The sequence below is a fragment of the Zonotrichia albicollis genome, chromosome 3, assembly GCF_047830755.1.
Source record: "Zonotrichia albicollis isolate bZonAlb1 chromosome 3, bZonAlb1.hap1, whole genome shotgun sequence".
Taxonomy (NCBI): Eukaryota; Metazoa; Chordata; class Aves; order Passeriformes; family Passerellidae; genus Zonotrichia; species Zonotrichia albicollis.
The window spans coordinates 95,470,672-95,498,631 of NC_133821.1; the positions used below are offsets into that span (position 1 = coordinate 95,470,672).

Here is a 27,960-nt window from a genome sequence, read left to right on the forward strand (position 1 = left end):
AATACAGTTCTATACAGAGTGAGGTCAACAGAATGCCCAGAGCAAAAAACCAGTATGGGCAGACTGGGTGACATGACCTGAGAGAGCTTCTCAAAGAGTCCCACACCACAAGCTGGTAGACTTGACCAAGAAGACAAGAAGAATGTACATAATTTACAATCAAAGATGATAGTGTTTATATTAATGATATCCATTCATGACAGTGCTGTGCTCTAAAAACAGCAGGCATTATTTCTGACTCATCTCTTTTCTCCTCCTTAAACATTCTCCTCCTTTGGGATATCTTACTGCTAGCTCAGTTTTGGACATCAACTTTATAGGAAAAGCATGCAAGGCAACAGTGACCTTGGCAAGTAATCTCTAATTTCTTTAACAGCCTGCCTTGGTTCTGTTGTTCCCTTGCTACATTATCATTTCCTTACTATCAAATTCTTCAAAAGCCTCAGATGTTACAGGAAATAAGTCCCTCTTGCTCCTTAAGACAGCTTTTGCACTTCTTTACTCAGATCTTAACCCTATACACAAAGTTTTAAAGTAATCTCAGACCCTGAACTGATTTTTCCTCCCCCACACTCACTTCTGACAATTAGCCCCTTTAGCACTAGCCAAGGAAGAAATGGTCAGAAGCAAAAAAACTATCCTGCCTCTGAGTGCACTGCTGCTGAAGTCCATATTCATGTCTATAATAATTGCTGTCTAACTAACTGGACTTCCCTCATTCATGATCTAACAAAATCCTCGCACATTTAAACAACATGGATTGCAGAATTCCAGTTTTCTTTTATGTATTGAGTTTGCATGCCAAGATTTTGGTCACAGGGGCTACAGTGGTGACTTGAGTGAAGAGTTGCTAGAAGCCTCCCCCATGTCCAGCAGAGCCAATGTCAGCCAGCTCCAAGATGGACCTGCTGCTGACCAAGGCTGAGACATCAGTGATGGCAGCAATGCCTCAGGGGTAACACAGTTATCCATTTATATATATATATGTAACACATAGTTAAAGAAGAGGGAAAAGTTATTGTGCAGATGCAATTACAACTACAGAAGAGTGAGAATATGCAAGTCAAACAACTCTGCAGACACCAAGGTCAGTGGAGAAGGATGCTCCAGATGCCAGAGCAGATTCTCCTGCAGTCTGTGGTGAAGACCACGGTGAAGCAGCTGTGCCCCTGCAGCCCATGGAAGTTCATGGTGGAGCAGAGATCCTCTTGTGAGGACCCTCCACTTGAGCAAGTGCAAGCCTGAGGGAGGCTGTGACCTCCCTGGAAGCCATGCTGGAGCAGGCTCCTGGCAGGATCTGTGGTCCTGTGGTGATGGGAGCCCACACTGGAGCAGGCTTGTTGGCAGGAGTGTGACCCCCCAGAGGACCCAAACCGAGCCTGAAGGAGTGCATGCTGTGGGAAAGGAGCCATGCTGGAGCAGTTCATGAAGAGCTGCAGTCCATGGAAAGGACTCATGCTGGAGGAGTGTCTCCCAAGGGCTGGACCCCATGCCACAGAAGGAGAAGGACTCCTTTCCCTGAGGAGATGAAAAGTCTGAAACCCGCATTCCCCATCTCCCTATGCTGCTGGTGGGGAGGAGGTAGAGAACTGGGAATAAGGTTTAGCCTGGGAAGATTGGGGGGAGAACAGAAAGGTGCTTTTAAGACTTGATTTTACTTTTTCCTATCCTGCTCTAATTTTTATTGGTAATAAATTCAATTAGTTTCCCCAAGTTGAGTCTGTTTTGCCCATGACAGTAATCACTGAGTGATCTCTCCCTGCCCTTGTGAACCTTTAGTAATATCTTCTATCTCCTGTCCAGCTGAGGACAGTAACAGAATGGCTTTGGTGGGTGCATGGCATTCAGTCAAGGTGAAAACACCATATTCTAATGTTTTGCTCTAGAAAGTTAAGACATTAATCCTTCCCTCAACCCCTACCTGCATGCTCCTAAATTCCTTACAATGCCCTGAGACTAGTACTGTTATTTATCTGGATTTACACCATTCTCTTAGGGTCAAAGCAACCTTGCTTGGCTAAGCCTGGTGTGATACAGGAGAGACCTCTGTAGCCTAATGCTTGTTTCAGAATGATATGCATAATCTTCTGAACTGTCTCAGACATTCTCAGCATGTTTGGCTTTCTCATCACTCCTCCTCCTAACCAGTCTTTGTCGCTATTTTCTCCATGGTTGGAGGCCCTCTCTTTAATTTCTGTTTCTTTTTCTGTCTTGAACTCTGTCATCTCTGAGCCACTTTCTCTTTAAATATCACTACAGACTTTTAGTTCTTTAGCTGTCAGATGACTCACTGCAAAGCAGTTTTCCATACTTTCAATGAAGAAGGCTGCATAAAAATAAATTTGCTGTATTGTAATTGAACACCACAGCACATTAAAGACACGGCAAACGTCACCCTGGACCCAGAGTGTGGAATTTTTTGCACCCATGGTATTTGAGCTAAATATCTTTATATGTGATTTGGACATATGGGATGTGGGAAAAATAACGTCTGTGTCATCCTGAAGGCATAATATATCAGAACTAAGGCAGATATGAATGGTGAAAGATGCTATAAACAAAACATCATGTTTCAGCTTAAGATCTAATTTGGATTTTCATGGAAGTATTTGTGTTAAAATAGGTGAATTTCATTGCAAATATATATATATATATATACATTGTTTTGCAAAATTTCTCAGCCCTCTGTTGACCTGAACAGCACTGTTTGCTAATAACACTACTAATCTATGCTCTCAGCAAAGCAGCCTAACTTGTTCTCTAAGCATCTGAGACCCTCAAATCTCAGTGAAACCACAGCAGGGTGTGCAGCCAAGCACCCTTCCTTAGTTTGAGATCACTTGGAAAAAAACCAAGGCAGAAGCCAGGGTGGGGCTTAAGACAGCCAATGTTTTGAGTCAAATCCAAAAGTTTCCTTATCCTCAGTAGCTCAGGACAGCAGAAGGTCGGAAGAGACTACAGTGAAGCTGTCAAAAGGCAGAATGAATATAGTCTTCTCAGGAGTAGGTATTAAGAGAAATGCCTGGCTGAAAGGAAGCCAGAACTATGCTGACTTTCCTCCAACACAGGAGACAAATACAAGACTCTGCCTAGTTCTCTTGAGGAGCTAGAGTGGCAATCCTTTAGCAGTTTTGGTTATTCTTTGCCCTGTATTCTAGCATCTGTGTAGTATCTACTGTTCCATGTGTGGGAGTTACCAGTGATTCAACATCAGGAACAAATACAATTAGATGCTTATGAATGCAAAGCAATGCACACAAAAGGGATTAATTTGAGCAGCTCGCTGGTGGGGTAAAGTGAGCTGTTATCAGCTCAGCAAAAACAAAAGCCATACCTGTGCATCAGCATGGAAGGCTCAATGAAAACATTTGCTCAGTTGGTATCAGTGATCACAACAGCTAATACCTTGTTTGCATACATAAGAAAAGAGATGGAAAATAACAGGAAAAATATTCCAAAGCTATTGTATAAACCTATTGTACTGTTCAAGCTTGTAATGCTGTGTTTCTTAGCATAATTCCAGAACAGTAAGGTTTTGGCAGGCAAAAGAAGGACTCTCTTAGAAGTTAGCAGAGGAAGAAACTCCAAGAAGATTTGTATGATTAAACTTGAAAGAGTAAAAAAATAGACTTAATTTCTGCCTCCTCATGTGAAAACAAGGTGATATATGAGCTGTTTCACAAGCTAATAGAAGAAGGTAAAACCTTTTTTTTCCCCACTAATGGTACAGTTTGCTACAGATTTCCCATGCACGTGGCATCCAGAGGAGCCAAGAGAACTGCTCGTTCATATAACCAGCAAGGCTACCTGATTACAACAGCCATGCTAAAATATAAATGAAAGCTATACAAGAAACATACACCATAAAGTTTATGTCACAGCCCACACAATGACCTTAACAAATGACATATTCAGTGGGATTCGCCTCCCACAGCTTTAGCTGCCTGAAAATACTTGGTGCATACTTAGACCTGTGCTCCCTCTGATAACCCAAAAGACACTTTCTTCTTCAGAGAGCAGTTTATCCCATCCTAAACCAGCAGGGATGGAAATGCAATCTGTAGGACATCATCTCTCTCCCCTCTTCCACTAACCACAAAGGAAACCAAGATGATGAGCTCTGACTAGATACTTGCAACACCTGAGAAGAATCAGTCTCTTTTACAGGAAATATTGGTACAAAGGAAGTTGTTTCTTAACATGAGTCTGCTCATCAGATGATTTTTACTAATTACCAAAACCCACTGCTTTATAAAAAGCCCAAAACAAGACTCAACTTTTGAACTTTTCTCTACATTTCAAGCCAGTATGGGAGGCCTGATAAAATTCCAATAGATACAAATTTGGTTCTAATAATTTTTCCCATTGACAGAAAAGATTTGTTATGTCAAAGCTGTGCAATTCTAAAAAAATTCAGGGAATATACACCATGCAAGCAATCTCAGTATGTTGAGTAAGTACTTAAGAAACAACGATAGGAATAGCTTTTGAGCCACACTAACTCTGGCCACAACTATAGCTACAGCTTGCTCTAATTCCACAAGAGCTGATGATTTCTCTCCTGTTCCATATTGGTCTGTCACCTCTCTTCCTCCTAAGACCTACCTCTGCCCCACAAGTTGCTTAATTGATCACATAATCCAATTATCCAGGAGCAATTGACTCTAACCTGTTTAGTCTGCACTTGGGCGCTCCTTCAGACTGAGCAGAGTGTCTTCCAGGTGGAATGCCCATACACATTTTCCAGGAACAATTTCATAGGCATTTCTGTCAGCCTTGGTAAGAACCTCTTCCTCAAGAACTGTTCAGAGTTCTTTTTTTTTGGCATAGATTTCTTTTTGGATGCAGTTTACCATGCAGGTGCACAGTCACACTACCCTGACTGACAGCATGATATGGAAGTAGAGATGAGCAGCCTCAGAATGTAAGTTAGCACTAAAAGAAAAAGTAATTTTCTAACAGCCCATCTTATCTTGTCTGAAAGATTTAAATGTTTTCTCCATTCAAACTCATGTTTCTATAACAGAACAGAGGTACAAATACATAAAAAGTAGACTTTAAATGAAATAAGAGGACTGTGTTTATACATACAGCTTACTGAACTGTGATAATGAAAAGTCAGTGCAGCCAGTTTCTATCTTCAAAGAAAAACCGAAAACAATGAAAAATATTAAAAAATATTGATAGGAAGACAACCAAAAAGCTAACTTTTATTGAGTTCTATTATATTAGGAAGTTACTCTGTATTCATCATCAGAGCAGCACAATGAGATTAAATACAAAGCTTAACACAGGCTAAGAGCAACAGCTGACTTCCTCCTGACCAGACTAACCATCAGCATGAACACACTGCTGGCAACTCCATGATGGAAAATATAAGCTTCCTCAAGTTCATCTTTACTATTTCAGTTCCCTCAGACAATGACAGATGGAAACATTGTGAGACAGCATCCTATAAGACAGTGAAAAATGGGAGGCTGATTATTTAGTTGTCTGCAAGTCTAAGGGATATGAAGTTCCACAATATGCCAAATGAAGTTTGCCTATGAGAATAAGCTAGGACTTTTGAATGCTATGGGTATTTTAAAATCAGGCCCCTGAATATTATAAGAACAATAATAGAACAGGGAAAAAATAAAAGAGAAAAAAAAATATGTAAAGCATACTGAGGAAAACACAGTCAAAGAATATCCACTCAGCTTTAGGAATCCGTATAACGTGCTCATCATTACTCAAGTATGGCAGCTGGCTCTCCTGCTCAAGTCTCACAGTTGGCTGTGTGGATGCTGCTCATGGTAATTCATGGTAATTCTGTAATTCTGTTGGGTTTTGGCTTTTTGGCTTTGGGTTGGTTTCTTTTTTAGATGAAACAGGATGTATGCCCTTCTGATTTTTCATCCAGTTTAAGCTCTTTACTTCTCCTTGACACTGGGTGAACCTTCCATGGTGTACCATGTAGTCAAAGCAGAGGAGTTTAATTTTGGTTTAGGATATTGTAAGGCAAAACCAGAATGTTATTTTTAGTGTCAATTAAGATATTTGTAGCTGCAATTTGACCAAGAGTGAAAAGCTGTGCCTGGTGAATGCAATAAAATGGAATGGCTCATTAGAATAACAGCAATACTGGAAAGATCTCAGGGACACAAAATGGTGTTACTATTTTTTTACTCTTTTTGGGGAAACTGCTTCAAATAATTTGAAATCAGAGAAAGAAAATTCATTTAAAAATTTTAGAACTTCTATTAATGCGCAACACTTGTAGAAAACTGCAAAAGACTGGAAGCTGTTTAGGATAGGGACTGTCTTTTATTTTTTCATTCATACTAGGTTTGTGTGCTGACAAATCAAGAATTCACATAAAACTGGCAAATGTTGCATAAGTGCTGCCTACCACAAAGGAGTATTACCTCCTGGATTTTAAGCAAATCCTATTAATGCTAATGACAATAATCAGCTAAAGGCAGATACCACTTTCTGCATAAGTCTTCAATCATAAATGTTCACCTCACTGTATATACAGATAAATTTCTCTTATTCATAAGTTAAATCAAATTCCTGCCAGAGGACAAACCATACTTGGTCATATCAAACAGCTACCTACTTCTGTATCCTGTACCAAACACTACATACACTGCATTCAAGAAAATATGAACTCTGGACTTACACAGAGGTACAATAATGGCTTTTCTTTTGCACTTTTTACCCTAATAATTGCCATAATTTTGCTTTTTGATTGCCGCTGAGTGCTAAAATGTTGTTTTCATGGTTATTCATTGTATTGTTACTTGTTACTACTGCTTGGTAACAGTCAGTTCTGAGCTCACCATTTTGCAGGTGAATTTTGACTGGTTATTTTTTCTGAAGTACATCACTTGACAACTGTCTAAGATGTATTTCATCTGTCATTTTTGACAAATCACTCAATCTGGAATTATTCTGCACTGAACTCTAGCCTTTGGTGCAGTCGATATCCATGTAGCAATCAGGAAACCTTCTGATATCACTTGATTCTTCTTGCCTGACCATCTATTGAACACAAGCCTCTGTTTTGAGAACTGCTGCATTCTCTTCATCTACTTATCTATTCTGAGGCTTCATCTTTCATGTTATGTCTATGCACCACCTTTGGAGAGGTGCTTTATCAAAAGCTTGGTGGAAACTCAAGGAAACCACATCATCTGTAGCACGATCCTTATCCATATAATATTTCCTGTGTCTTTAAAATGTTTGCATACTTCCTCTTTGCAAACCTTCTGTTTATCTGTCCCATTCAGATCACAGGTTATCAAGCATCCACAAATATTATTTTGAATCACAATTTGTGCTGAACTGCCTAAAAAACCAACAGGATAACAGGCTTGCAGTTCCCTGGATGATTTAAGAACTGTTTTAAAAAACTGGCTTCACTCTATCTAACCTCAAAGTCTCTGACCACAAGGCAATTTGAAAAGCATGTAGCTACGCATCATTGTCAGTAATACGGGCAATTTTTTCCCTTAAATTCTTTTAAAAAGTTTAGGTGAATAAAATTTGGTACTTGTGATTTTATTTTATGAATTTATTTTGTTGCACAACCATTAAATAACTTCAACTTCACATATCCTTTCAGAAAAGCCAAGAAGAAGTGCAGCATCATGGGATTCTCCATAGTATTTTTTCCACAGCTAACATCAATGCAAAAGATTTATTTAACTTCCCTGAAACAGGCCTCTCTAACTACTCATTCTACACAAGATCACTGGTTCAAAAGAGTGGCAGACACATTGCTCCTGTGCCTCAAAAGTAAGACCTACTTAGTTTTAATTCTATTTAGCATTTGCTCGAACACTTCTTCGCCTGTCTCACCACATTCTTACATTTAAATATGTTTAATACATCATCTGGGTGTGAATTCAGTTTTTTAAAAGACACCTACTACTTTCTAACAACTTCCTTTACTCTGTTGTCTGCCTCTGCTGTCTTTCTCTTGCTTTTTCTCAAGCCTGTCATGACAAGTGGTGGGCGCTGGCCTTGAATATCACATATGGTGTCCTTAAGTAGCTTCCATACCACCTGGTACAACTTCCTTCTCTTAGCTGACCTTTTTAGGGTTCTTTTTAGTAAGTATCTTTATTTTTGTGTAGTCTTCCTTCTTGAATTGTTGTGGATTGCTGTTTGTTTCCTGTTGCTTTTCCAGCATGCTGAACCCAATGGTTGCTGTTGTGATGTGCCTCTTGTGAACCAAACTCTACATAGGATAAAGTCAAGGGTATCATTTCCTCTCAGAGCTCCACTAACCAATGTCTTGGTTATTTTATTGACTGTGTCTAAAATCTGAAACTTTTCACAAGATCCTGATGAGACAGTAAGGGAGAAACTGAAGATCCCATTATTGCGCTCTCTGCTGCTTCTCTCATCTTTCAGCAGTGAGCGTTCCCAATCCCAGCTGGATACATGATGAAATAATCTAAGCTTGCTTTGCTTTTTGGTATGTACACTCAGTCCACACACACACACTGATCTAAGGCATCCAGGAGATATATGAAACTATTTTAATGCATAAATTAATTTTAACAGTAATGTTTTGGGCCTTATGTCACTTTATACAGAAAGCTATACTTGATGAGGCTCCCAGTATTTCTTAGACAGAAGTATTTTTTCTGACACAAATTCTGTACCATTCAATGATGAATTTTTAAACAAAAGCAAATATTTTGATCTTTTAGTGATCCTTTTCAAACTCTCTATATTCAGTCATTTTGGGATTTTGGGGTGATGTGCAAACAATCAGACTCAGTCACCATTATTCAGAGGCACATACAGCACTTCCCAAATGGGCTCAGTTGTGGTCCCCAAAACCACTAAAAATTATGTTGACTCAGTGAGGAAAATAGAGTAAAATCACAAAGCTAAGCATACTCACATACAAGAAAAAAGAGAGATTCAATGACAACCAGTAAGTGTTTTGAAGGCTTGTATATGAGAAATGCTCAGCCACAAAGACTAATTGCTACTAAATAGAGAAATCCTCTTAGTCTTTGGCTAAATAAGATTACAGCTCTGTATTAGAACAGATAGCACCACTATGAATGGGAGGGGGAGATTTGTAAAATTTACACTAAAAAACTGGAAACATTTTAATTACCTGATGTCACATTTCTATTTTAAATATTTGTTCTTTCTTCTAATTTTCAGGGCACAAACACATGTTCAGAGTTTTCTTCAAAGCCTTTTTTCCCAGAGATGGTTTTCAACCAATGTTTAGTTTAAATAATCCAAAGCTCTCCCTTTGCTCAGAATAACACCAGAAATTATAAGAAACATTGCAATTTTAAAATCCTGTGCAGCATTTAAAATGTTCTTTCCAAATATACCAACTAAAACAGCACAAAATGTTTAGATGTTATTAAGAGTGTAGGAATACAGACTGGAAAATGGGAAATACTGGAAAAACAGCTTATCTACTGGAAAACAGAAATGTAGTTTTCTCCTGTGATAGAACAGCATCTAAGAGCAGATAGAAACTAAAGTACAATCTTTAGCACAGAAGAGCTACATAATAGTACACAGCCACTGACCCAGCAAAATTAAGATACTCAGCAGCAACCTCCCAACTTAGGTCAGTTATCACCTCAATATTTCAGTTTACACCTCAATTCTATTTTTTGCAATATTTTGTAGTATTTCTTAACTTTTAACAAAGCACCTAATAAACAATTATATTTAACCCTGTATATGAAAGAGCTGCCACAACTGCAATTTATTACATGGTTCTTCCAGTTAAACCCTATTTCAAAACACTCTGAAAGAATGCAGAACTTCCACATTTTATTTTTAACTATTTCCTTCATCCATTTATCTTTGGATCTTAAACTAGATTTGAATTAAATTTACTTACACAGTTTCCAAGCAGCTTTGTAAAAATAGGGATGTTTTAGTACAAGGATTAAGCTTACTTTCATTAATCACATTCTAAATTAATTGTATATTGAAACAGTAAGTAATAGAGATCTATGTTGAACTAATCATACATATAAACATGCAGGCAAGTATGCTGGAAAAAGGAGTGGCACCAGAGGGAAAAATCCAGAACAGCTTGTAATTTGGTAATCTGTCAGTCTGTAATAGATGTGAACCTGGTGCCACAGTCCTCCTTGGTATGCAGGTTTGCCCTTGACTGCATGTCAAGAACAAATCTGCTCCAACTCTTTTTTCCATACTGAATACTTTAAACCAACTTTTTAATAGGAAAGCTAGGTTGTATTGTAACAGACACTAAAACAACTGATTTCTTTTCAGTAAAAACTCAAAATAAGGAAAGTTGGGGTAGAGAAAACTCAAAATAAGGAAAGTTGAAACAAAACTACACATACATAACCTCATCTCCACCTTGCCACTGCATCCTCATACATCAATCCTCTTTTCTAGGCTTGTTCTCAGTTCAGCACACCAGATACCAGAGCTGCAGAACAGTTTGCACAGTGCTCACTGGGTCCCTAGGGAATGTCCCTCTGAAGCCTGGGTTCCCACTGTTCTCAGCAGACCTCAGGTCTCTTCCTTGGCCATCACTCTTCTACATCTGTGTGTCACTCACATTCTCTGAAGTTATTCCTTCTCAGTGGGTCTCTCCTCATCTCCTAAAGGCTCCATCCTGATTTCTGTACTAAGCAGCTACATATTTTCAAAGACTAAAATATGACATAAACATCTGATTATTCATAATAATAAGATTTTAAAAAACCCACAAAACCCAGATGAAAGAATCCGTTACAAAAATAAATGTTTGCCAAGTGACTGAAATAATTTTGACACATGTTCTCAACAAGAGATCACATAGTATGCATATTCTACTTTCCTAAGTATTGAATCCATTGTACACCATCTTTACATTATTAAACCACCTATTTCTGGGCACAGTAGAATGTTACCAGGATAATATGGATCACTCTCTATCACTTCCAGGATTTCTTGCACTGCTTCCCAAAAGTAAAAAAAAAAAAAAAAACTTTAAATGGCAACAGGAGCAAAACAACTTGTCTATTAATCTTAGTAAAGTGTTAGGTTATTTTTAGTTCCCCTTTAAGTTGTTGAAAAATAAGAGTTGGTCTGCAGTTCATTGAAGAATATTATCATCCCTTGCAAATAAGAGAGACATTGTTACTCATCTTCAGATATATGACATGATCTGTGAAATAATTCTGATATGATAAAGGAAAATGCGTTCATCTGCCTTCACTTTGGATTTCATACAAATTTTAAAATTTCTCATCTGCTTGCAGAACACAGTTTTTTCCATCACACACTGTACCCCTAATACAGATTAGTGTGAGGTGAATGCTTTTCATCTTTACTAGGTACACTGCCTACCACCTCTACAAAGTTGGTTTAAATTTTCTTTCCAACATGATAGAACTCAGGCATCAACAGCTGTCAAACACAGACTACCCATAGTATCCTATGGATATGCACACATCCTTTGTCTTTGATGCACTTAGCCGTTCATTACTAAATGAATCTCTCACTTGCTTTCATGAGCTGGCTGATGTAATCCAGTTGGGATGCAAATAAATTTCCTTGTTGGTGTAAAATGCCATTCCTTTGGGGTAGGAATAAAAGGGTTCTCCCAAAGAGCGCTTATCCTGCCACAAGCATCTGACTTTAACCATAGAATGCTGACTTTTAGGCTGTATGTTCTTCCTGAATGAAATACTAAGCAGCAGATAAGAAATATTTAGTATTTCTTATTCCTCTCTTTATTACAAGAGAGGAATAAGTCTGGGTCAGGAAGTCCCTCTCTAGGCTAAATGATATCACAGAATACCCTGACTTGGAAGGGATCCACAAGGATCATCAAGTCCAACTCCTAAGTTACTGTCATATTTCACTTTTCCCCAAAACAGCTAGTACATCACAGAAAATTTTCTGACACTTTTTATATTCAGAGCCTGATTATATGCATCATGCATAAGTTTATTTAAACAAGAAAATGTAAAATAAAAGTTTCTTCATTTAACTTGTACAGGACAAGTAAGAGTCTTCTTGTAGGATTCTGGCACAAGCGTGCCCCCAGTATTGGAAGTCAGCTAGATAAAGTAAAGATTCTGGATTTAGATGCAAGGAACATAGGACCAAGAATAATTTTTCAATTTCCTGAAGCAGTTACAGTTTCCCTAATTTTAATCAATTACTAAACACAAGGTGAAAAAAAAAAAATCTCATTGTAAATGCAAATATTCTGCTGGAGTCACGGACTATAGCTTCACTTGGCCTTTTCTTTTCCACCCTGAGAACACACTAATTTTTACAGCTGAATAGACAATGCAGGCTAGTTAAGCAGGTAAGATAAATTTAAAGAGATCTGTGTGCTCCTGTAAGCAATATATATATATTACATGATTGGTGCTATTCCTATCTGTGCAAACTATCCAACAGCTTCTACACTATACTACTATACTCTCATGGCTGTATCACATGCTATACATCCAGCACAAGTTATTGCATGTGTATCAACCTATCTTCTGTGCAGTACAGGTTACCAAAACTGCCTCCTTGAAAAGTAATATTTATGTTTTATAAAGACTCCTGAATGGCTATTTAGTATATGAAAAAATGTTTTTCTAAAATCAAAACCCAACCAAACTACACTTACCAAAACCAATCCACTATGTTCTATACAAATCCTAAAAATCAAGAGGTTTATGCCCAGCTCAGCTGTTTTGATTTTTTCCAAAGGATATGCAAAATAAATGATGAACAAGTGGAACATTTTCTTATATACCACTGAAGAGCAAAAAGAAAGCAGAACAGATGTGATCCAAATCCACTTATTTAAACCAAAAAGAAAGTCCAATAAGTCTGTAGTAAGGTTACAAGCTACCTGCACATCTTAGCAAATTCAAGATTCTTATGGTTTCACTGGAATGCTGGGTTTGAAATCACAAGGAATGGTTGCTCAATTCCACTCCAGATCCCTTCATAAAAGTAATCTTTCATCAAGTGGGACAAGAGGCCACACAGTACAGGTTTCTGTCTTCTCAAAAACCTGGGATTTTGCCTTTTGTAGTCAGTGTGTTCACAGGATTTTTTTCATTCTGGAATACTAAAGAGCTCACAAAAATCTTGCAGCAGGTGAAATGATTAATAAATCTCAGGAATGGCTTTAGGTTCTCTGAAGAGAAGGGCCAGAGCACTGACCTGGGAAAGCAGGACTGGGAATGGGGGCCCTCTGGATGGAGACAGCAGATGCCTGGCTCTGTGGTGGTGTTGGCTACTTCTCTGGCTGGGCAGCCTGAAGGGAGACTACAGCTGGTATTTTATTACTCACTCACCCCCACAAGGAGATACATGCTAATTAGGATGTCACACAAGATTCACTTCTGCCATTAAATTACACTGTAGCCAGTAGAGAGAACTTCCACTGTACTAACAAGTATGGTGACACAAAAAGTTGACAGAAGATCGCCAGAGAATAGGCTGCAAACAGCTCAAAATAATCCAGGGTTTTCCATTTACTTGGCTTTTAACTTAAGCACTTCAATGCAAGCAAGTTAAAGTGTACAAAATTACTGCCATTAAAAGGTATAAAAAAGGGGAAATATAAAAACCTTGTAAATACATTTGAACTAAGAGATATATAATCACAATGGAATTTTATACTGCTTGTAACATAACTGCTAGAGGCACTTCAATTTAATAGAATTTATATATTACTATAAGAACACATTTAATAGAATAAAAATGCCAGAGAGCAAAAAGGAAAAGCATTGTAGGTCACTAGAGAACATGTTCTAATAATTTAATCATTATACTTTTACTTAGATGTTTTTCTGCATATGTACAAGTTCTTTTGCCAGAAGAACATGCAACACTGTCTCTAAAGCTTTTGCTGAAGCTCTCTATGAAAGTACATATGGTTTTATACTAAACAAAATATGAAGATTATTTCAAATGCTAACATGTCTGGTTATTAGTGAATGTTTTATACTATTATGATTTCTAGATATATGTCAAACAAAATACTGCAATAGATTTTTTCCTTGAGATTACTGATTTATACATCTAAATTTCATGCAATCAGTAAACTAATTTACAACTTGAAATTAGAAACACACACACATAAATAACATATGAAATAAGGAAACACTGCATATTGTATTTGATAATCTTTCATGTTTCCTTGATATATTCTTCTTCCCTTTCAGAGGGAAAAAAAGAATCTCCATCCAAAGCTGTGCAATCTTTAGCACTAAAGGCTCCACCCACCAATACATATTCAAGATTATAAATTAAATATTATTTGATTACACTTGAAAAGCCCAAGAGATAGTTAGTAATGGAGTGTATTGGGTTTGCATGGCCAGGTTATGGTAGTGGAGGGGCTACAGCGGTGCCTTCTGGGAGCAGCTGCCAGAAGCTTCTCCATGTCCAGCAGAACCAATGCCAGACAGCTCCAGGATGGATGTACTGGGCCAATCAGAAATCGTGGTAACACCTCTGTGATAATATAGCTAAGGAAAATTTAAAAAAAAAGTCATAGCCACAGTTGTAATTGCAGCCAGAGGTAGTGAGGTGAGAACATGAGAGAAGCAGCCCTGCAGACACCAGCCAGGGTCAGTGCAGGAGGAGGGGCAGGAGGTGCTCCAGGCTCCAGGGCTGAGATTCCCCTGCAGCCCCTGGTGCAGCCCATGGTGAGGCAGCTGTGCCCCTGCAGCCCATGGGGATCCACAGGGATGCAGAGATCCACCTGCAGCCCGTGGAGGAGACCCACACTGGAGCAGGGGGTGCCTGAGAGGAGGCTGTGACCCTGTGGGAGGCCCGTGCTGGAGCAGGGTCCTGGCAGGGACCTGCAGGGCTGTGGAGAGAGAAGCCCACCCTGCAGCAGCCTGTCCTTGAAGGACTGCACCCTGTACTAGAGAACTGGTACCCATGAGATGGACTCATATTGGAGAAGTTAATGGAGAACTATCTTCTGTGGGTGGAACCCCATGCTGGAGCAGGGGAAGGACTCCTCTTCCTGAGCAGCAGGAGATACATGTGATGAACTGATCATAACCCCCATTACCCATGTCCCTGTTCCCCTCTGGAGAGGAGGAAGAGCTGGGAAGAAGGGAGAAGTGGGGGGAAGGTGTTTTAAGGTCTGTTTTTACTTCCCATTATCCTGCTCTGATTTTTTTTAATAATAAACTCAAATAATATCCCCAGATTTTGAGGATGTTTTGCCTGTGACAGTATTTGGTAAACGATCTCTTCTGGAACCTATCTCAACCCATGAACTCTTTGTTGTATTATCTCTCCCCTGTCCAGGTACAGAGGGAAGTGAGAGAGAGACTTTGGTGGTGTCTGGAATCCAGTCGGGGTCAACTCACTACATGGAGGTAAATGCATCATTTTCATTAGCAAGTGCTGCAAAGGAGAAGGATATCCAGAAAGCCTGGCATTTTTTCTCAGGAGAAGAAAAGCTGGCAAAAAAAGACAAAATTAAATATATATCCTGAGATGGAAGAACTCTATCCCTGGTTTGTTACTTAAAGTCTTCCCACTTATGCTAAGGCTATGTATTTTTATTTCTTAAGAAGCTGTAACATATTAGTGTTTCTCTCCTCTACGGTGTTCATCTATATACTATACAAAGTACTGAACAAAGAATCAATCACCTCTTTTCTCTGGCAGATGAACAAGAAGGATAGACATTATGTTCTTTTCAGTAAAAATGCCATAGTTCAGCTAAGGTATTTAACTGCTGTGTAAAAGCTGTGTATTAACTGCCATAATATTCACTCCCCTTTCTGGGTTCACATAAAAAGAGACAGGCTCTCCAAACAGAAAGTTTGATCCTAGACAGACTTTATTATTATCACTTACTGTAACATCACTAGGTGCCTCACTCTTCTAATTATTCAAGCAGATTAGTATTCTCATCTGCTTCAGTGAAGAGGTGAAAACAAAAAAAAGCAGATCCATGCACAAATGTGCTGTACTGCAGCAGTTCAGGGTATGAAGTGTTACAGACCTGCAGAGCAGCCCTGGAGCCTGCAGCAGTTGCTGCCTCTCTATGCTGATCAATCAGCACTGGCTCAATATCAACTACATTACTGTATGCAGGTTTTTGTTCATGTCTTTATGCTTGGGCTTCCACAGCAGAATCATTACTATTTTATATACACCTTGTGATATGACAAGTGCCTAGATCTGAGCATTCAATAAAGTCCAATTCTCTGAGGAATGACTCTTAATAAAGGTGCACATTTAATTCTGCTACCTTGTCTAATGGAGAACTGATCTAAATTTGTCAGTTACAAACTCAGGTTTTTAGTATACTGAATGAAGGCTGGAAAAGAATATGTGACATACTTGAACACTGAGTTCCTCTTAAGATGTCTTCACTGTATTTGCTGCTTCCTCTGGAAAGCTAGCTGAGTAACTAGATATACAGTTCCTGTATTCGTTAATAGCCACTTTCCATAAAGTTTTACAAGCAAACTGTATTTTTTATCAATTCAGTGTTGCATGCCTTTGTAATTTTTGGAAATTTATCTTACATGCTATTTCATAATGGGAATAACAAAGCATTCTATATGTGAGAAGACATGCAGTAGACAGTATTAGCTTTTTACTTCTCATCTTCAGACAGTGACCAAAAAATAGAACAGAGATCTTTATTTGTCCAGACTGACAAAAGATGTGCCAATTTCTAAGTACTCAAGAAATGCTGATATACTACTCAAATAGAGTGCAATACCAGAGTACCTAAATGTAAAAAGATTGTAATGGTTGATGAACACACTGCAAACTTAAGCCATCCAGATAAGTACTTAAGTTGGATTTAAGACAGAAGCATGAAAGGAATTAAGCTCATTGTGCATTAAAGATGCATCTTTTTTATTAAGATGCATCTTTATTATTTGTTAGGCTCTCCTTAAGGTGTGGTAATCATTACAGGTCCATTATATTTCAGATTTTTGCATCTAGCTAACCTACTATTCAAGCTACCAAAACAAATGTGTTAGCTAATATTATATCTGGCATTGTGATAGTGCAATGGCTATTTGCTGGTGAAAAAAAATTAACAAAATAAATTAAATTTTCTGTGCAAGGATGGTGACATCCAGTTCAGTGTTACATACTGGACCTGTTCCAAAACCACCACCACCATCTGCTGAGAGTAATGTACTAAAAAAGATTTGAATGGCAGAATTCCTTTCTAGCCATCAGAACTTCAGGTCATGTGTTATTTTTCATCCTGTTCTAAACACCTTAAAGTTGGACTTATCAGAAAATTAGCTTATGTTGCATTCTCTCAGAGTTCCTAACATTTATGAATTCAACTTTTAAATATTCTTTTTTTTAAAAAAAACAACTTAAGAAATCTTTTATTTGTGTTCATTCAATTAGATTGGTAAAAAACTGGTATCAACATCCCAATAAAGCAAAAACAGTTGCATGAAACTGCTTCTGCATTCTCTCCTACTCTCACCACAGCAAGATGTGGAGAGAGTTAGTCGGGTGACATATAAGTAAGCCCTTTCCAAGTATCATCCATGCACCCAGAAACAAAGAGCTTTGAGAAAGTAAGGTCACCCAGTTCTCATGGAATAGTACAGAAAGAGGCAGAATACAAAACTGCGCCTGTTATTAGACCAGCTACACCAAGACCAGAGGTTCAAGGCCATTGTTTAAAGCATCTGCATCAAGAAGTGTCAGGTGCTGGCAGTGTCCCACAGGTCAGTGAAGGCCTGCTCCCCCCTACACCCCTACAGAGCTGAGTGCTCAGCACACTGCAAACCAGCAGACCCAGTCATGTCAGTACAGCTCTGCTGGTTATACCAGCCCAGAGGATGAGCACACTCAGATTCCACGAGAGGAGTCTGTGAGATACAGCACCATCAGCTGGATAGAGTCAGAGGTGCAGCTGCTGGAAGGGATTTGCTTTCTGTCAGGAGAGCCTGCCAGTTGGCCCTAATGCCTCCTCCACACCTGGCACGGCCCATGCAGCTGGGAAATGGAACTGTTGGTACAGAGATGCAGCAGCTTCGTTCAATCATAAGCTGCTCAAAGCAACTGGGGATCCTTGGAATGTACTTCAGATTGCCTGCACTGCATTTTGGCTAGATTCTGGCAATAGATTTGGTACACTGGTATTTCTGTCTTTTGCTACAGCAATATCCATTTTCTTCAGCCCTACACAGATGGCTGGAAAGAGGGTGAGTGAGGCTGATGCATGGTATGGGCAACACACAGCCTGTAATACCGAACAATCCTGAGCCTGCAGTGAAGGCAGGGGCTTCCTTTCTCTCCAACAGTTTACATTACAGAAACTCTGGTAGAGTTTGCCCTGTTAGTGATTTGAACTCTACTTATGAACCAATTTCTGTTTGGAGGGATAAAACGTAATGAAAACAGAATGAAACTAACAAAATTATTTAGCAAAGCTACTGCGAATAGGCGATTGATGGAAGATGATTTTCAAAGCTTCCTTGGCACAGGTTACACTTGTATTGAGGGTTGTTCAGTACTTTCAAACTGCTGGCTGTAAACTTTGCAGAGGGCAGTATTCAAAGGCAAAGGATATGAGATCAGGAAATTTCTCCAGTGGAGGCTGAATGGAGACAGCCCACTGGAAGCTATATCAATGTGTGGCTGTTATGCATACAAGTTACCATAAACTACAACTACTGCTACAAAAAAAGAGTAACAATAAAGTGAAATCATGAGGTAGGCTTGATTTTGACTTTGAACATGAGACAGCAGCATTTTCTTATATCATACAAAATACTTGCAGAAAGCTGTGTAAGAAAAAGACACGCTTAATACTACACACAATTTTTTTTTACTGTCCTAATTTTCCTTGTCCACCCAGCCACACTAAGTCCCTTCATACTAGAAACAAACTTTCTCTGTTTTTACAGTGTCCAGAATATTTAAACATCAGGTAATATGAGTGCAGAGTTCCTATTCTAACAAAAGGCTTTCCTCTTCCTCTGCTCCCGATTTTATTTTCAATTTGAAAATTGAAAATCCTACATTGAAACAAGTCTTGTTAGAAAGAGTAACATGGGTCCTTCGCAGCAAGAGGATGAGCCAGGGTCACCTTCTCACACATAATAATCAGTAAGTGTGTTGTCAGTCAGTGGATATTTGGCTCTTAACATGAAAGACAGCAATGTTTTTCTGTGGTTCAATACCAACAGGTTCACAGGCAATAGCAGCAATAGCAGAGCAGTGGAGGTTATAATTTTACACACAACCAACTATACAACTGATAACGAAAATTAAAATATCATGTGATCAGAAATATCCCAAGATCTACAAACCTAAGATTAAATTTCCTGCTCTAACACGTGAGGAACTAAGATTCAGAATCATGAGGCACTTGCAGACAGAGACTCAGCTGTCTTCTGCCTTTCTCCTTCATCCAGCCCCATAATGACTTTATCCTGCTGCTCCAGAAAGACTTAACTACAAAAGCTTAGGTCTTGATTATGTTTTTATTATGAAACAAGGAGGTGAAAGTAATCAGGCAGTGTCAAGATTTCCAAACTGTTTGGTGGCAGCAATTATAACAGTGTTGGCCTTTTTCTGCAATCTAAAGAGCTTTTTGGGGCTGTTCTCTATTTATTTTCCTTGCCCATCAGTTCCTTACTGTCACTATGACAACAGAAGCCTGCAGCACAGCTGCAAGGGAAGAGAAAGGGTGAGCATGCTCCGGCTGAAAGGGGTGAAATAACTCAGCCAGTGGGGAGCAAGAAGGGAAAAATAATGTTCACTAGGGAAAGAGAAGAAAATAAAAAGCCTCTTCTTTCCCTGACTCCTCTATCACAGACAGGTTGGTCAAGAAAAATATTTGTCATCACTGTAGTTTGAAATAAAACAAAAAGCAAGAAAACAAAAGTCAGAGATAATGACCCTAATTCCCTCTCCTCTTACTATGAACGCTGTCACCTGACTTCAGAATTTACTTTAACCAAATTACCTTCAGACTTAAGGACATGTAATGAGAAGAGATTCCATTTGAGACACCAATTGTAGCACAAAGGAATAGGAAAAGATGAAGGTCAAAAAACTACCACAGAAAGTGAAGGAAATAACCTGAGTCGGCATGCCTCATTAAACATTCACTTGTTGGTGAATTCTTACTCTGCTTAAACACACACCTCTCCTCTGGGATCCAGCCCAGCATCCTCTTTACTTTGTTAAAATACAAAGGCATAAACTAGGTGTATTGGATCTGTGTGGCCACGATTTTGGTGGTGGGGGTGGGCTACAGGAGTGGCATCCATGAGAAGCTGCCAGAAGCTTCCTCAGTGTCCAGCAGAGTCAATACCTGGTGGCTCAAATATGGATGTGGAGCTACCCTGATGGTCGATCAGAAATGGTGGTAATGCCTCTGTGATAACCTAGTTAAGTAGAAATCAAAACAAAAAAGTTGTTGCACAGGTGTATTTGGGGCCAGAAAAGAGTGGGTTAAGAACATGTGAGAAGAACAGCCCTGCAGACACCAGAGTCAGTGCAGAAGGAGGGGCAGGAGGTGCTCCAGGCACCAAAGCTGGGATTGCCTTGCAGCCCATGGCAAAGCAGCTGTGCCCCTGCAGCCCATGGGGATCCACCTGCAGCCTGTGGAGGAGCACACACCAAAGCAGCTGGATGGCTGGGAGGAGGCTGTGATCCTATGGGAGGCCTGTGGAGAGAGGAGCCCTGCTCCCAGGCTGGAGCACCCTGTCCTTGGAGGACTGCACTCTGTGGAAGAGTGACCCACGCCACAGCAGTCTGAGGGAAGCTGTTCCCCAAGGGAGGGATTCACTTTGCAGCAGTTCAGAGAACTGTTGCTCATGGGATGGACTCACACTGGAGAAGTTTGTGAACTTCGTATCTCTCATTCAAGCCTGTTTTGCCTGTGACAGTATTTGATAAGGGATCTTTCCTGGTTCTTATCTCAACCCATGAACCCTTTGTTGTAAACTTTCTCTCCTGAGTCCAGTTGCAGAGGGGAGTGAGTGAGTGAGTGATTGGCTTTGGTGGGTGTCTGGCATCCAGCCGGCATCAACCCTCTACACCAGGATTAGGGGTATGTTATTTTCTGTACTACAGCAACATATAGTAATGAAAACTTATTTCAAAGGTAAATTTTTGTTATTGAAATACTTGAGGCTTTTTTAGAAGCATACAGAAACCAATATAGCAGCTAAATATGTACTTTATTTACAGTTACAAAAATATAAATCAGGGATCTTTAATAAACCATTAGCATGCAGCCATGGCAAAAGTAAAGCATTACCAGTGTATCACATTGCCATGTATTCTTTTCTCCTTAATACATTTTCAGCATTTACACCCTTTCCTAGCACCACACACTAACTTGAGCTAAATATCTGAGGCAGAATTCTTTGCCATCTAGCTTTCAAAGCCATCTTCCAGAGGGTTTTTTGGGAGTTTGGGGTAGGGCAGGGGGGGTTGTGTGTGTGTTTGTTTTGTTGCTTTGTTTGTTTGTTTTGATGAGGTCTGCCAACATGTTAATGTCAGAAACTATCACAAGAAATACTGAAGACTTCAGTGACATTAAAAACTCATGATGTGTACCATGCATTCTGCAATAGTCCCATATGCTTGTGAATATACTGGCATTTGGAAGATGTAAATAGTTACAGATAGTGGTAGTTAGAAATGACTGGTTTCTACATTGTATATAAACCTAAATTAGTGAGTCATACTTACAACTTCAACTGATAGGCCAGTCCTGTGTTTAAAACCCTCAGAGGACAGCAATGAATCTCTTGCTGAATTCTACACTCACCTTCAGGAGGTTCAAACTTGTTTGCTAAGAAATAAGGAGAAGTGATTACTCCACTCTAGCTGGCTGCTTGACAGAGCACAGAATTTGCCTGTAACACCACTCCAGGACACTGGTAGTCAGGAGATGTTTTCCTGAGTGCCTGCCAAGTTACATCTTAAATGTTTATAATTTGTATCACACTCAGTACACTAGAAATATTTCCAAGAATACAGCATTACACTAAGTCAGCTTTTGCAATGCAAGTACATCAGCAAGCATCTTCTTTCAAGCATACACTAATCACTTAATTCCTTAAAATTAAGTATGATAAAAGTTAAACTCCTAACTAGAATTCTTGACAACTCTTAAATCAGGTGTCACTTTAAAAAGGAAATCTTCTCCTGTTCAGATAGAAAAGAAATCAAAAATTTTCCAAAGCGGTATTAGAGAAGTTGATTTAGGTCTTTCTTAACTTTTAATATAATTCCAGTGATGCAATCAACTCACAACAATGTCAGTCTACATAAAAACATCACTGGATCTAAACTTCTGTTTTTTCTAAAAAATTAAGCCAGATTTAACAAATTATTAAAACTTTATCTGAACTCTGGAAATAAAAATGGTTATTTAATCTTATTCAATTTCAGAAAGAAAACTGTGGTGATTTTATCTATTAAGGAATGTCATTGCATCTATCAACAAATACAAGGTCTGCCAAGAGGATATTGAAGGAAAAAACATCTAAGTACAGAAATCTTCAGCTACAGCTGTCCTAGATCTCTACTTGTTTGTGGCATCTTTCACTGTAACTGATTCCAAAATGTCAAGTGCATTTAAGCTGAAGAAGTAACAGGCTGTAGAGAAGAAAGTTTCTTAACCTCACAGACATCTCTCCTTCCAAGCTATTGATTAATCTCTAAACACCACAACATTTTGAAAAAGCTCATAGTAACAACCTCAACAGAGGTGTCATTGTTACGACAGTTTGCTGTCTGATGATGACAGCCACATGAGAATTCCTGAAGTTGTTGACGGCTCAGAAAAATCTGCCATTCACAAACTGGGAGCAATACACTGATTTCTGCAAGGACAAAGCTAAACTACAGAATGTTATCACATATAATTTTACCATGCAAAGATATATTGTTTTAATACTAAACAGTGGCATCCAAACTGGCAGAGAATTAAAACCAGCACACCCAAAATTAGCTAGGGGAAGTAATCAATAAAAATTATAAAGACTTAGCCTAACTATTAGAAATACAAAAGAGCCCAAACTATCATATAATCCTTCCCTGCTGAATTATTGAAATAAACTTTTTAAAGTAATAATTCTTTCACAGTATGTTTTCAACCTGCATGTCCATGCCACCCATACTAGAAAAGGAAAGACCCATGCTAAGAGATCTAATCACAGAAGGAAAGAGAAGCTAACCTCAAAGCAAGTGCTATAGAAGTAGTTGAAAGCAGAACAGTAAAACCTTTTCTTTCCAGCAAGTTGTAAAAAACAAGCTACACCTTTGTATATCCATCCCATTCACTTATTCATGCTATGATTTGAAATATGATTTGGTTCACCTGTGTAGCAAAACACTGGCTATTATACTAAGAGCTGTACTGTAGCATTTTTCATTATTCAGGTACACTTAGAGAAGTAATGAATTAGATAGGATTTTTGTTCATAAGAATCCTTTAGAAGGCTTGTTATTCTATTAAAAAAAGAACAAAACTGGAAAGAATTCTATTATTTTTAGTTTGCAAATGCAGGATCCTTACTCTGGAGCTGCCACTATTCCCTCAATTAGTCTTGTTATAAGCCTTGGATGTTCTCACAGAAGTTGCCACAAGACCCTGGACAGCCAGTGCAGGAGCAGCTGACAGAAGGCACTATAAGATAACCTGATTTGCAGGTGGTTTTTTATAGCTTTTTCTCTCAGGTATAAGATTCAGAAAAGCAATTGTAAGTGTTCTGAAACTCCTTTGTTTGAGTTTATTTCATATTGAATTCTTTCCTGAACTCTTTTATTTGAAATAAGTAACACTGAGGACTGTTAAACATTTTGATTTACAGTTAAGAAGCCCTACACAAACAATACTTACTGTAATATCACTGACATAACTGTATATATGAATGAGCTGATTTGGAATTAAAGGAGAAGACTTTTTTAATTAACTGTTTCTTGTAACTTTTGTCCACTATCACACCCTCTGATTAATTAAAAAACATATCTAAAACATTAATATAGTATTAGTTTCTTCAAGGGTAAAGAAACACAAATATTACATGCAGTCATGGAATTTATATTCTTAAAAAGATGCTGTGAAAATGGTGATACCTAAAGGACCTACAAATATGACTTGAGGACTGAAGTAAATATCTTAGAGCAATGCACAAGTGAACCTGTTTAATCAAGAAGATTAATGGTGACTTGATTACTGTGCCTCTTTGTGGAAAGAAAATACTAGTTAATAGAGGCCCTTCATTTCAATGGAGGAAGGCAGAAAAAGCAATTTTCAATTTTTTTTTTATTCAATAGAGTAAGACCAATTAACTGTTAGCACCAGAAAGCAGTGGAGCCTCTGTGACATCTTTGAAATGTGAACAGCTTTTTTTTTGTTTGGTTTGGTTTCTTCTAAATACTAAGTGCTGAACATGACATGCGGTAAGACCTCTCTAACAGGCACAGAAGATTAAGTTAAATGGTCTTATGAGGCCTCTAGTTTGAAGGCTACAAAAAGATTCCATAATGTTGGAGTTTCACAACTGGTGCTACCTTTCTTGCTGCTGACCTTGCTGCTTTAAACATATTGCTCCCTTGGTGTCCTTCTGTGAAGTATCACATTCCCAACCACTTGCCAAGAATGTAAGCAGTCAACATATGATTCATAACAGCATCTCTTAAAAACAAACACAGGCCTAAACACCATTAAATCTTCCTGAAATGGCTGCCTTTAAGTGAATCAAGATGCTACAGACACATAAGAGATTACCTGAATTTTCTTCTCCCTTTTTGTTCAGAAGCTATTCTGGACATCATTAATTTCATCCTGACAACATCAACCATAATGGAACAAGCAGTTTAAACAACAATAATATTAGAAAAACCCAAACATATTTTAGAGCTGATAAGAAATTATTTTATAATTTCAATTAACTTCAACTTCTAAACCATTTCTCAAAAGCAGCTGATGTTGAAATACATACTTTAGTGACTGAATATTTCGGTCTTCCATACAGCAATTTACCACAAAGAAACATCAGCCATGGCACATCCATTTCTCTTGACGATCGTGTCATATTTGCTTTCTTTAATTTATTGAGAGGACACAGCAAATCACAGTGATGCATAACTGAAAAATTATAATCCTAAAATAGAGTCATATTATTTTCATGAGACAACAATGAAAATTTGGTAAACAATGAAATTAATTTTTGAGTCAGATTTTCTTAAATTGAATTTCTATATCATTAATTCCCCTTAGTTCTGGGCTAGAAAAGGATGACACAGGAACCTTTTCTTATCCAGTACATAAACAATATGCTTACATTTTTAGGAAACAGTGGAAGGTTACCTGTTGTCATATAAAATATATCATATAGATAGTATCAGGATTAAAACAATGCATACACCAAATCTCAGCTTCACTTTATGGAGCTAATCCTTTGGGAATACCTGGCACCATTCTAAACATAACAGATTTTATATATATATATATATATATATATATATATATATATATATATATATATATATATATATAATATTCATACATACAGTCATCCATGCATCCTCTTTTTCCTTCAGTGTCAAAGGTTCTCATTAGAGCTTTCCTTTATCCCTTGAAAAAAGATCTAATACAACTAAACCTAGGTGAGCAAACTAAGTAATCCATAGTGTGTTTAAGATGTTCCTTTAACATTTTATGAGCACTACCTGAAATTACAGACTTTATCCTGCAATAGGTTTTATATGTATGCTTAAATGACATACACAAGTAAAGTGAACCATGTCCCCTCACCCTTGCAAGGTTAGCACACATCTCCAATTGTGCAATCCTTATTTAGACAAAACAAATAAGGGTCTAAACTGCAGCAAGAAAGATCTATCAATAAAGGGTTGTGAAACACTACAGCAAGTAAAAAAGGGAATGTAACAAAAATCTCCTATAAGGAGGTTTGAAAAACATACTTAGGCAAATACCTGGTAAGAATAACATCTACAGTACAACATCAAACAAACCTTGCAAAAAGAGCCACAGATTAAATACCTTCACTTCAAATTTGTTTTTTCTTGATTCAATGACAAAGTGCAAAGCCAAATAACAAACCAATCCAAAAGTAAGTCTCCCAGAATTCCAGATCCTTTGTTAACTGTTTAAAAACTAGCTAAAACCCAAAACTTACTCTTCCTGAACCGTGAAGCTGGGATCAGCTAAGAGCATTCTCCATCCAACAGTTAATGCTATCACTAAGCAATACCAGAAGTCTACTTACTATCATGGTTGAGTACACTGTTTTTGAAATACTATATGAAAATATTAAATCTAAAAAATGAGCAAATGAAGCCATTGTTTAATACTTCATCCACTGTAAAACCAGGCAGGTATTTATATGACTCTAAAAAGAGACAATATAACCCAACCCTAAATTCTGTTCTGCTTAACTGCTTTGCAATGTATCTAACATCTAATTATGTATAATACTGTATCACTGCAACATCTAATATGCACCACACATAATCTGATTTATTCATACATTTTAAACAGCAGCTGAGTAAATTTGCCACAAAAATTCCACGCTAATGCTGTAAGGATATATCTGCAGTGTTCAGTATGTATGCCAGTGTTTTATTTAAAAGCAGCTTAAGTCCCCGCATAAAACGGAATTTACCTACAAAGTACTATAAGACTTAATTTAGTCTTATCAGCAAAACACAGAAGAGGAAGCATTCCTCTAATATCTGAAAGGAAAGTACATGAAACAATAGACAGAAATTATATGGCATGGAAAGAGAGAAAAGATGCTTCAAGATCAGAATAAGCAGCTTGAATCTGACATGCTGGGAAAGAGAAACCCAGTGAACTGTCCAAAGACAGTTCTACAACTAAACAGAGTTAAGGGTAACCTAGAAACAGCTTCTGGATTACAAACATGAATCCTATGTAACTGAGAAGAGCACAACCTAGAAGCTCTAAATTAAACATCTTTCCATTCATAATCCAAAAACTATGATTCAAGATATCAAGACCTACTCTTATGTTATTCTGATAAAGTTACTTCTTTGTCACTTAAAAATGGTCTTTAAACCACTGCACACCAAGGAAGAACATTCTTGACATGCCCTTATTCATCCTGTATTTTGCTTCAGTCCCTTAAGCTACTTTGGTAGCTTTACTTGTACTCAGACTCTGACTGGAGCTCAGAACAGACTATAGACCAAATTTCCAAGCTCAAAATTCACCCCTGTGGGTATTGTTTGCAAAGACAAGCAGAATTTGCCTTTCTATATCTGCAAGTTATATCCCAGGTTTTCCTTGCATTTAAGGCAATCTCCAGGCTGAAACTGACACTGTAGTTTAATAACTGCTGCTTATCAGGTGTTTCACTTCAGCTGCCTTACCTGGGTATCTTCTTTGCTATAGAATGTCCCTAGTGGCCAATGACAGTGGTACACAATTCTGGACAAACATATCCACAGGAACACAGCAATTGAAAAAACTAAATTCATTTGTCTTGTCTAAACTTGGCACTTCTTTCTAAAGACAGACAGAATCAACTGAATTCTGGCAATGTCATTCAGAAAACCATGTATTTAACTGAGGTCAACTTAGAACCCACTTTACAGATTCTGTGCTTCTTCCCTTGTATCCTTTGACAGCATCAAATATTGTTTCTGAAGTTACATGGTCACAGTTTCTCATCAGAAAGCTTTTCAACATTAAAGGATTGATACACCCCGCCCCCCACCAACTTCAATGATGAATACCTGTTCTGAGAGAGGCAAATTTGAAAGATTGTTAAGCCTTACTGAATTCCTCAAAACATCAAGGGTAGACATAGTAAGACAGTTTTATCTAACATTCATCCTTGAAAATAATTTGACTGTGAGCAGGCATAATATGAGTACAGATGTCACTTGAGTGGGAGGAGCTAAAGACTTTGCCCTAAGTTAGGCTCTACATAACTTCATATGATTTGTGGCACTGCATGGCTA

General features: G+C 38.2%; 1 protein-coding gene across 3 annotated transcripts in view; it reads right to left on the reverse strand.

The window, feature by feature from the left end:
* The window catches only part of ERICH1 (glutamate rich 1), a 77,576-nt gene that overhangs the window by 19,246 nt on the left and 30,370 nt on the right, over window positions 1-27,960 (reverse strand). The window lies entirely within an intron of this gene.